Below are 12503 nucleotides of genomic sequence, written 5' to 3' on the forward strand. Positions count from 1 at the left end.
GGATTTAAGCAGAGGCCTCCCCAGTCCTACTCTAACACTCTACAGGCCTGTAATCAGCCTCAAAAATTTTTGGGGGCGAATTGCAGAGGTCAGGGGAGGCAGGTTATAAAATGTTCAGTGAAAACAGTCAGTGAGGCTGGGGAGGAAAGAGAATTTTTTTGGTGTGGCAGGTATACACCATGCCGCCAGTTGGCTATGGGCCTGACACTCTAACCACTACACCATGCTGGTTATCTATCCTGGTTAAATGCAGGTTACCACAGCTATTTGACCAGGATTGCCCAGAAATGCTGGGTTCTCACAATCAGCTCCACAGGGCCTGGCAATCCTGGTTAACTCTCTTTAATCATGATTGCTATGATTGTATGAATGCAGCCTATGTAAACTTTCCAGGACAATTTTCTGACAAGAAATTGGCTGCCAGGCAAGACTGGTAAATTCTTATCATATACTTAAAGGATATAAAATGGAGGCATGCATAGCCGGTCAGGCAATTGGAACAGGATTTATAGGAAGACCTGAGAGTCGGAGAGGCACAGTCAGAATGATCAGGGCTGAAGGTTGTTAATTTCCAGGGGTCTAGAGTACCTTTTGAATTCATGAAAATATAGTACCTGATCATTCTGGCCAATTGCCATAGTTGAATCTACTCTTCCTGAAATTTATCCAGTCTTTATTTGTATACAATTAGTGACTTCAACATTCTGTATCACAAAGATTAACAGGAAGTTTGGGTGTTATGGGTGGGGTGGGGGTGGGAAGAGTAATGCTAGGTCGGTCTGTGCTTTGGCATAACTGAAGTCAAATAATTGGCACCCCCACCCAGTACCTTGTGGAGGTGGACATCTCTGCTTCCCGTGTGAGGAAGACATCTTTTGTAGGTAGCAGATCCCCTCCCGTAAAGCCCAGTGATGGCTAGACAGAGCATGGAATGTGGCTGGAGGTGTGAATGGGAAACACTAGGAGGGTTAACCCTTTCTCCATAGAGCTCTTGGGGGAAAGTGCTCAAAAGAACGACCCCTCCCAGTGCTTTCCCCACATGCTGTCCTAGCCATCACTGGGACAGTAGGGAGCTCTGCTTCTTGTAAATGAGATCTCACACCAGAAGTGTGCAATACTGTGCAGAGTTGGGTGCTCAGCCAGGGGCCACCTCAATATAGTACAAAGGGGATGGTGCCAATAATTTGCCTTTAGCACAGATAAACCAGGGGCCACATGTGTGATGAAGAGCCAAAAACAACCAATAAACTGTGTGAATTCAAACATTATCTATATAAACATGAACTGCACTGAAGCACAGGCTTAATGGTAAGTAAACTGGGGCATTCTTCACAAATTGCTTTTAAATTTATCCCATGTAATGTGTATTAACATCTGATTGTTACTTATGAAGAAGAAGAAGACGACGACATGGAGGAAGAGGCATTTGTAGTATGGATGAGCATTCTGGCCAGCACAGGTCTGCCTCTTATTTTCAGCCTGCTGTGTCTTAAGTTCATTTGCTGTCCTGTGCTTTATATTCTGAACTGTGCTTTTTATTCTTTTCCTTCCTCATTTAAGCAACAGCCCCTCCTCAGTGTCTAGTAAAGCTCTTCAACAGGAATCTTGAAATCCAGGCACCCTGCACCACCTGACTGAAGAGAGCAGGAAAGCAGGTTTATCTTTCTTCCAGGTTTGCTGGGCATTATATACACTTAGTCTCCTTAATGACTTAATTTTAGCTGGGGCGTCCGGGGCACATCTTCAGAACCTATGTTAGTGCTAGGGCTCAGCTGTGAAAGTTATGAAAGAACAGCAACAGCAAGAGCAACAATAAATAAAATAATGAGTGGTTGTGAAAATATGCAAAGGAAGTTGGGCAGGAAGTCAGAATGCACCAGTGAGGATCCCTCTTTGCACTGGTGTAATCAGACCTTAGGCTGTCCTTTCAAGTTGATGCCTACAAAAACTGGCAAGTTCCTAGATTTAGCAAAGAAATCTCCACCCGTTTCAAAATGTTAAAAAAAAAAAAAGTTGTGTGGTTGTAGAATCTAGCAGTTATTGCCATCCATCCACTCAAGAAAGAATGTTGAGCTTTGAATGAAATCAAAAGTGAATGGAGATTCACTCTTCAGCATCATTGTACCAAAAGAAACAGCACCGTTTCCCTCAGAAACATATGGTGGGCAGACCCACCGGAATCCAGTTAATGTATAGCGGCCATTAGGTAGGATGGGGAAGGTTGGGAAAGCTTTACAGTAGTGTTTCCTAGCTGTGAATAAAATGCAAAGCAGGAACAGACGTCAGGGATCTTTCAACAAATGTAATTTAAGGGGTTTGCTTTCCGTTTTTTGGGGGCAGCCTGACAAGCATTTAGGGGGATTTGACCAGCTACTGAGTAGCAACAGGCAGCTGTCTCAGTGCAGCTTGACTATGGTGGCGGGTGGTGTGTGTGTGGGGGAGCACTCTGGAAATGGTATGATGCATGTTTGAGTCCAGCGTGAAATTGAGTTTGGAGTGTGTGTGACTGCCTGTCATGACTTTCACTAGGCAGTGAGTTGACACCCTTTTCCTTAAGGAGTTGGATAGTAAAACCGCCCCTTGGCTGAGGCAAATAGTTCATTGTTTCCAGAACTGGGAGACCCCTGGAAAAGAGTGCAGCTCCAGGTGGCTGAAATGCCGGAGGGAAAGCAAGGATATAGGAGAAAATAAGCTCTCCTGTAGGGATTTCACAAAGCAGATCTGGAAAAGAAGCTTCTGGCTTTTGTTACAGAAACCAGGATTGGAAGTTTTCAGGAAAGATTGCTGATAAGTCTAACAACCACATGGCATTATCTTAAGACAGATAAATTCCACTCCTTTCTCTACATTGAAAATTCTCCTTAAAGAAATATATAGATCTTAAGCATTTGAAATATGACAGTGATAGGTGTTGAGGGAAGAAATGAAGATGATGTCCATTTGAAAGCTTTTCAGGTTCTTAGTTTGGTCCCCTTGATAACTTTACTTTGTTTTTGCTTAACCTTCCTGGTAGGATGTGGAGAGATTTAGTAAATTGTTTGTTTGTTTGTTTGTTTGAAATATTTATACCCCACCCCTCCACTACAGTACTGCTCGGGGCGGCTTACAACAATAACATAGACACAGATACAAGTAATACAATTAATTTTTTTTAAAGTCAGATTAAAAACAATTATTAGGTTCAAATTAAAACTGAAAATTATAAAAAGATAAAGAAGCTAAAGAAGCTAACAACCTACCAGATATAACAAAATAATAATTATAAGCCTCCTTAAAAAGATGTGTTTTAAGATGTTTTTAAAAAACACTGAGGGAGGGAGCATAGCAAAGCTCTTCAGGGAGGGTGTTCCAAAGCCGAGGGGCCACAACCGAAAAGGTCCTGTCTCTAGTCTCCACCAACAGGATCTCTGTTAGTGGCGGGGTCAGAAGCAGGGCCTGAGATGATGATCGGAGGGCCCTGGCAGATTCATGTGCGTGAATGCGGTCCAATAATTATATGATTGCCATCTTCAGATATCCAAAAGGCTACATAGAAGAGGGAGGGAGTTGTTCTTGTTCTCTGATACTCCAGTGGTCAGAACTAGAACCAATGGGCTGAAATTACAAGGAAGCAAATTTAGGTAGACATGAGGAAGAATTTCCTAACGTAAGAGCTGTTTGACAATGGAACAGTCTCTCTCATGCAGGCATCAGCTCTCGTTTGCTGAACATTTTCAAACAGAGGATGGACAGTAATCTTTCAGGGATGCTTTAGCAGTTTCCTGTCCTAAACAGAGTGTTGGATTAGAAGACCTTTAAAGTGCCTTCCAGTTCTACAATTAGATGATCCTGTGTGCTTGCCCATCCATCTTTCAGTGTACTTGAGAATGCACATCTTAAAATTTGGGTCCTTGAGGCACAAAGGTTACCTGCATTATGAGTCATGCCCAACACCTGAGGGCCTTAGAATTTGCACTCTGGTTTTCAGTTTTGCTTATATCTTAGAGAAGCAATGGTTTGAGGCAGAACATGGCTTCTGAGCACTTAGCCATGATGGTGATTTTATTCAAATTCAGGAAGCAAAATCTTCTTGAGCTTGGCTTTCCCCATCCTGCTGCAATTTTCTTCATGCCTTTCATGAAGTTTCCAGCTTGACAGCAAGAGCTTAAAACCAAGCAAATGGTTCATGTTGGTTTTTCACTAATTACACCTCTCCCCTATTCCTCCCCCATGCTCTCCTTCGTTGATGGATTCCAGAAGATTTATAACATACTTTTTCTTTGGGACTGAAGTTCAAATGACTAAGGAAATGCAAGTCTGACAAGCAATGGAATTCACAGCCTAACCCCAACAAAGCATTTTGTTTATAAATAGGAAGAGAATTTCCTAATAACAAGAGGCAGATGTGAAACATCTTGATTCACTTCAGATGTGTTCTGTCTCACCCACAGAATGGGAAGTCCAGGAAAAGTGGACAAGAACAGCTTTCTTTCTATACTTGAGGGTCACATTAACTTATATTCATGTGTGTGTGTTTGTACAGCTCTTTGACTGAAAAACAGTTTGGAGCAAACCTGAGAGAGTTAATGCTAACTAGGACAGTTATATAAATTGCACCATTTCCTCATTTTGATAACATACTTGTTTAATATTATAAAGAATTCAGCATAATAAAGCCAAAGGAGAGCCTTGGGGTTAGTACGTACATTGATCATGTAACATATCTTTCTAATTATCTTTTCCCCATCCAGTACCAGGGTATAGCAGAACATGTTCTTGAGTACGTTTTTACAGCTTCCCTGGGTCCATGGATTGTTCAGACTTCCATTTCTGCATTTGTAATATTTTTTGCAATCCTGTAAGGCATGGCTGGCCTTAGGCATGTTTATATCCCAGGCATGTTATTAAAAAGCCTCCTTTCCCTTGCCAGATCTCAGGGTTTGACCTGAAGTTTCAGCATTTTATCCTTTTTTAGAGTTTCAAGGTCTCCAGGCAAGGAGTAAGATCTCAAAATGAGGGCCCAAAACCAGGGCGGGGGGAGTTGTTTTCCTCAAGACCCTTTCCTATGTTTCTTCAACATTTTTTTAAAAAATTGAGTTGTATAAAGCATGTTGTGCTCTCTCTCTCTCTCTCTCTCTCTCTCTCTCTCTGTCATTATTAGCCATGCGGTTTTGTAATCCAGGTCCACATGTGACCTATCAAGTGAAATGCAGTCCGCTGACAAGGAATCTTAGACAGGCAAGGAAAACAAAAGGTTTATCAAGTACTTGGCAAACCATACATGGCTGGTGGGCTTCAGTTGGCTTGGTGAGTCACAAATTTTACAGGCTTAAAGCAAGCAACAGCAGGGTTATCTCTAGTACATGGAATCCTCAGAGGAACATACGGAGACTTTTCACACGCGCAGAGAAAACTGGGCTAAGGGAGGAAACCAGACTAAGGGAACCAGGCTAAGGTTTCCGTAGGCAGCAAGCCTATCTAATCCCTCCCATTAATTGAGGTCAGCAGATCGAGCGCTCCGCTGGGCTTCCCTGACCTGGGTTAGGCTACACATGAGAACAGCCACAATCAAAAACTGTGTTCTACCCAGTAGGGATGTGCAAACAGATTAAATGTTGAACGTATTCGATGTTGAACTGATCCAGTTTGAGTGTTTGGGGTTGAAACCACCACCCCCATTTGGTCTGACCCCAGAGTGAACCCACCCCCAGCCAGTTTGGGGGGGTTTGTGATTTAAAAAAAAAAATTCCCCTCCAAACTTACCCTCTCCGGGGGGGGGAGTGTTATGCAGGTTGCTGTGTGTGTGGGGGGGTCCACGAAGGTTCCTCCTCCCCCTGCCAGACTCTCTTAGTTTGGCCCTACTTCAGCCCATTTTCAGGCCTTTCTTATCCTGTGTGGTGGCCATTTTGGAGGCCATAACGCATGCGCAATGGGCCTCTGCATCGCCTGGCATGATTTTGGAACTAAGGGAGACTGGTGGGGAGAGGGGGACCCCCTCACTTCAGATAACTCCCCTGGAAGGGGTAAATTTGAAAAATACATTTTAAAAAAACGCTCGTGAAACCTCCCCCCGCCCAGATTGTACCGGGAGGGGTTTGAGGGGGTGCCAGACTGAACTGGCCCAGCCCAATCGTCCTACCTTGCTTCCACACAATCATTTCTACCCAGATTTTTCTCTTACCTTGCTTCCACATAAATGAAAATTGGGAACACACACAGCTCACAAACATGGGTAGAACATAGTTTTTGATTGTGTGAATGACCTCAGGGCCAGTTTTTATTTCCTGGCAACTTTCATGTGAATTCCTTGCTATAATGATAGAGCCATGTGGAGCTCATGGGAGGGCACCTGTTATGTGGAAGTGACGTATGTCTTCGCATAATGTCGTGAAGACCAAAAGCATTATGGACATGAATTCAAAAGGTTAAGACACCTTAAAGAAGTGAATAAACAGTTTTGTTAAAATGCCATAAAACAGTAAATAACTATTTAACAGCTGTCTCAACTTAACTCAATGTGGAATTCATATTGAGCAATGTGAATGCCATACAGAGTCAAGCAAACCAGAGATGGTTGTTGCAAATCTTTTGAATTAACTCACCCTTGAAAGTGTTTTAACATGGTTATGTGATGTTTTTAAAACTTGTGATTAGGACGCTCCTTTTCAAAATGGGTGTAAGTGGAGGTTGTAGGACTGCAGAGTTGTTCTGGAGTTGTTCAACTCCTGCAGAGTTGTTCATCTGTGGAGGTTGTAGGACTTAATGCGATGGATCAATCAAGAAGGAAGTCAAAGGTTCCAGTTTTGAGCCATAACTGAGTATACAGCATCAAATGATCTTTGGAATGATTTATTCAGAACCTCAAGACCATTCACTGGCAGGATCACTATATTTACAGGGACTGTTTGCACTTTATAAAATGTATTGTTCATGGTTTATCAATGTACTGGTATTCTGTGTAATTTGATAGATGGTATTTAATACAAACATTTAATAGTATTATTGGTATACCAGTGCAATTAGTGGTCCACCTTTTCTCATTTGTATTTTCATCCCTTGTATAGAGTTGCCATTATTTTGAAAAAGGGCCTCTGTGTTAGGGTTGTTCATGTATCCTCTGTGATTTGCCTTATGATGTAAACATAGCTTTCATCACTGAAATCATGGTAGCTACCTGTATGTAGGCAGCCTACAGAGGAGCTTGTTCACACAAATGTGACTCCTCACGAGCACTGCACCTGAGATATTTATGTGGACAGCACCAGCAATTGTGAACTCTCCTGGAATCAGTATAGTGTGGTTGCAGCAACCAAGAATTCCTTGTTTGTGTTGACACCCTTTTAAATTACTGCCTTTATAGCAACTGAGGCGAGTTTTTCTCAGGATGCAAGAACTGACCAGCAGGTAGTGCTGCAAAAAATGTGCAAGGGTTCTGCTTGGCATTTGTGCAGAAGATAAGTTTGTGCTAGAAAGTAGTGAAGAAGCTTGCAGCAGCATGTGTATACAGAGCAACATTGTGCCTGGAGCTTGCATGAAAGCTTTTAACATTCTACATTTATTGCCATCTGGAAATACTCAGGGCTAAAGCCTGGGCTGGGGGGCCCTGGATTGCTGGGGCCTGGTAGAGTATGGCCTTTCCCCCAATCATGCTTGTTGGCATGCAGAGTGTTTCAGAGAGCAACTTCTTCTCCCTCCACTACCCAAACCTTGGCCTTCCTTCTCCCTCCCATCTCCTTACCTGGTGGGTAGAGTATACACTGCTTCCCAGTCTTGTCCTCTCCTGCTTGCTGGCTGCTACCATTTCCTGGGCTTTCTTTTCCTTTTCACAAGTCAGGGCACTGGGAACTGAGTGACAGAAATTGGGAGTCCACACTTCCTGTTGCTCCATTCCCCACCTCATGAAGGGAAAGTGGGGAAATTAGCAATGGCTAGCCAGGAGGAGAGGACAAGCCTGCATGGTTGAGATTCTACTGTCTCTGCTACCAGCAGATTGGAAGGGCAAGGATGAGTGTGGTGGTGGCAGCTTTCAATCCGCCACCTAAGGCAACCACTTCTCTAGGCCTCATTGGAGGGCAGGCTCTGCAGGAGCTGCAGATCTGTGAACTCCACCCTAGGCACCAAAATAGACACTTTCCCCTGGAAACCATCTTTATGCCCATAATCACTCTCTTTTTCTTTGTTCTGTGTTAGCCTTTCCTATTATTGGAAGTGATAGTGCAGTTTTCTAATGGTCATGTTTAAGTTTCCAGCAATGAATATACATGAGTCCTTGAGTGTCTTTTGTGGTGGAGTGCTTGCTGCCATAAGCCAGATTGGGGGGGGGGGGGCTCTTTTTATTCCATGCATCATGGCCATTACCCAATGCCCTTACAGCTCTCCATGGGTCCAGATGTAGACTGTAAAGCTTGCTAGCTTTAATAGAGCATGCAATTTCCCTTGCCTTTTCAAAACTGTATAATGCAGCAGACAGTCTGTGTTAGCTCTGCTTTCCGTATGAGCCCTTGTTTCAAGGCACCTATTATCCCAGAGAAGCTTTGAGGGGGCTCAGGTTTCATCTCAAAACGCATGCACAATCGCTTCATTTGTAGGAAGTTATCTTCCCCATTCAAAGTGAAAGAGCCTTCTCAGCATACATGACACATTCTGTTCCTGTGGGTATTGGTGTGAGTGTCAAATGCCTTACATTCTTTTGCTATTAGTCTCTGTCCCCATGATGGTCCTAATGAAATTTAGTCTTGCTAAATAGATGTGTCTACTTTGAAGTCTTTCCGATGGCAACCAACACAGGAAACAGCCGTGCTCATATTTTTGCATAACAGAGAATGGGAGAAATAACCAGGATGCATACAAAAGAATAGACTTCAGGGTCATTCACACAGTCAAAAACTGTGTTCTACCCAGTTTTGGGAGCTCTGTGTGCTCCCCATTTTCGGTTGTGTGGAAGCAAGATAGGAGGAAAACCTGGGTAGCTTTTCTTTCTATCTTGCTTCCACAAAATCACTTATACCCAGTTTTTCCTCTTACCTTGCTTCCACACAACCAAAAATTGGGAGCACACACAGCTCCCAAATCCACGTAGATCACAGTTTTCGATTGTGTGAATGACCCCCCTAATTATTCGGCATATATTAAAAGTATGATAGCCAACCAGGATCAAATTATATAAGAAAGCTCCCACAATAAAACAATAATTTCCACACTGCACATTGTTGATTGGTCCATCAATCAGTTTTGAAAAAGACTTAAACATAAGCAGTTGCAGCAATGTTTAGTTCAGTGCAGTCCATATTCCAGTATTCAGTTCAATGCAGAATTGGTTTCTCAAAAGAAAAGCATTAAGAGCTGTTGAAGCTAGTTGCACAGTTCTCTGCACAGTTATATACAGCCAAACACAAGGTTCCTCTTAATATTGTACTAGTTTATATTTATATTTTATTTTACAATTTTCAACAAAAAGTTCACAGAGCAGTTTAAGAAACAGAATTTTAAAATGGTTCCCTGTCCCAGAGAGGCTCAGAGTGGCCAGGTTCAGACGTAATGTGAAACTGGAGTTAAACAGGGCAGAGGTTGGAACTCCAGTACGTCTGAATTCGTGAAACCACGGTTTCAGGGCGAAAGCAACCTATGTTTTGCCACGCCAAACTCCAATTTGAACCTTTGGTTTGCACAAAGGTTCTCCGTTGAGACCTCCAGTTTAGCCACCGAAACATTATTTCTGAACCTGGACACAGCCCTAGTTTTGTGCTGATTTTCAAACTGCAATCAAAGAGGCGGTGGCGCAGATGCACCTGGGGTCGTGGATGCTCCATACCTGTGGTGCTTCTCACTGGCTGCCTGTCTGATCAGCAGCCCCACACCTCCTGTCACCTTCACAGCTATAGAGTTGCCCAGCAACCTGGATGCCACCACACAGCTTCCCTGGCTTGTCAGCCTGTCAAGTGGCATAGTCAGGGGTATTCCCTGACTGGGCATGCTCCCTGGGTATGCTCATGAGCAGAGCTGATCACCAGGGTCAGCAGTGTTCTAGTCAGAGTGCTTAGAAGCGGCAGCAGAACAGAAGGAGCATGCCGACCCAGGCTCAAAAGAGTACCAGGCCATGGAGACACACCCTTACAACTCATGAGAAGGACCATCAAAGAGGAGAAGAGATAATTGGTGAGCAATCTTGAACGATGCCTGAAGGCAAAACATCCCCTTCTCCCACGAACTGCTCTCTCACAAGAGTGACAAGCCACTGGGGCTCTAAATTGAGCCAAATTGCTCCATGTAGAAAAGCCATAGGTACGGGTACCCCAGTGGCTGCTCTCCTTGTCTTGGTGAAAGATACCAACTAGCTGTTGATGCATGCCCCCAGCCAGCCTGTTCACCCATGCAGACAAGTGCAACTTGTTTGTGCCCTGAGCTGGTGATTCCACTCTCCCAGGATCACTGGAAATTGGGGCTCCCCTCTTCCCCACAGTGGAAGATCTGTATGTGGCACAACACTGCAGCCAGGCTCTGTCACATGGTGTGTCAAAATCCCTTTTGGGTGTGTCCAAGGCTTCACAGGGAAGGGTGGGGTTTTGCAGTGCTTAAATTCCATCTCTTGCCATGGAGAGTTGGGGGCCCCACACAAGAGGGAGCCCTTTTGCGGGATTAGCTCAACTCATGAGTGTGCAGTCTAAAGGGTGACTTAGAGCTAACACTCCATGGTCCTCCCCAGTAAACTGGCCCTCTTATGAAAGGGAAAGCTCACTATCAGCAAGCAACATAAGCAGGGCACCCCATCATAGCACCAGGAAGGAAACATCCAACAGGATGGGCGCTAGGTGCTTTGCTTCCTGAGAATGAAGCAGCAACAATGCATGTTCACAAGCACAGGCACTCCAGTTGGCAACATGAACAGGGCACCCCATCACAGTGCTGGGAGGGGAGCAAATGGCTGGGTGCGTGTGCCCGGGGTCGGGTTTAAAATGCAGCCCCAAGCAGGGATTCTGGAGCAGACAAGTTCTATTCCTCCCCCCACAGAAGGTTGGGGAAGGCGAGTTTGCGCTCCCTAGGCTTATTAATGTGCAGGGCCGGTCACCAGGGTCTGTAGTGCTCCAGTACAAGGAGAGTGCCCATTACTGTGAAGAAAGAGTATGCTGACCCAGGATGGACCACACTCACTCAAGAGAGTGCCAGGCCATGGGGACACCCCGCTCACAATTCATGAGAAGATCCATCTGTGGGGAACAAGGCTGGGGCATAGATTAGCAATCACTAATAATGTGTGATGATAAAACAAGCCTTTCTCCCATGGACCACTCTCTCACAAGAGTGACAAGCCATTGGGGCTCTAGATTGAGCCAGGTTGCTCTATAGCAGAAAGTCATGGGTACCCCAGTGATTGCTCTCTAGGTCTTGGCAACTGTGTCCAAATAGCTGTCAAAGCGTGCCTCTGCCAACCTGTCCACCCATGTACCCATGCACCTGCACGCTTGCTTGTGCCCTGAAATGGGGACCCTCCGCTCTCCTGGGGTCACTCAAAACCGGGGCTCCCCTCTCCCATGATTCTCTGTACTGGCAACTCTGCATATGACACAATGACGGAATACATCCAGGAATTTTGAATGTGTTTAAAGGTCTGTCCCAGAACCTGGTGTTTCCCCCATTCACACACATGGCCAGGCTACAGCACAAACACATAGAGTGTCAAAATCCCCTTTGGGTGCATACAAGACTTTACAGGGAAGGGGGGGTTCAGATATTTTATTCTATCTTTTACCATTGAGAGTTGGGGGCCCCACACAAGCTCAACTCATGAGCATATGGTTTGAAGAGAGACCTATGGGTTCCAGCCGCATTGTCCTCCCCAGTAAACTGGCTCTCTCATGAGAGGGCAAGCCCACTAGCAGCAAGCTGCCAGTGGAGCTGGAGTTTGGTTTGGTCTGCATGGGCTGTTTTACTAGGGATGGTCTCTCATAAGAGCATCCTAGGTCACGGTGGGACAGATGCCCCCCCCCAGATCCTTTGTCCTCCCTCATCTACATGTTCCCTCCTAGTAAGGCCCCCCCCCGAAATCATGCTTGTGCTCGACTATTTGGGTGCAGGACTCTTTTGGGGGCGGGGGGCGGGCGATGGTGCCATCGCTGTCAGAAGAACTGCTGGCATGGCATGGCATGTAAAGGGATTTAAATGAAATCCCTTTTCATGCTGAGGAGAGGTGGCCCACTCCGAAAATGCACAATCGCTCTCGGCATGCCCCCTTTGAGATCGTGGCCAGTCACTGCAGCTCCACTGACATGCTGACGCTTTGCCCACAGTCTGGCCATGGAGCTTGCTGGAATAGGCCTCGGCGGCCAGACAGCAAGGAGGGGCTCCCCTCTCCTGCAACTGGAGTTTGCTTGGAAGGATGTCTTGGAAGGATGTCTGTGATGTAACTCACAGTTTCAAACTGAAACCGCAGAGTCACCATCCTCCGGTTTCTTGTTACTAGTGTAAACAAAACAGAGAGGAGGTACCAGTCACTGGGTTGAATAGGGATAGTTGTTCTCTCCCTGCTA

The sequence above is a fragment of the Hemicordylus capensis genome, chromosome 6, assembly GCF_027244095.1.
Source record: "Hemicordylus capensis ecotype Gifberg chromosome 6, rHemCap1.1.pri, whole genome shotgun sequence".
Lineage (NCBI taxonomy): Eukaryota > Metazoa > Chordata > Lepidosauria > Squamata > Cordylidae > Hemicordylus > Hemicordylus capensis.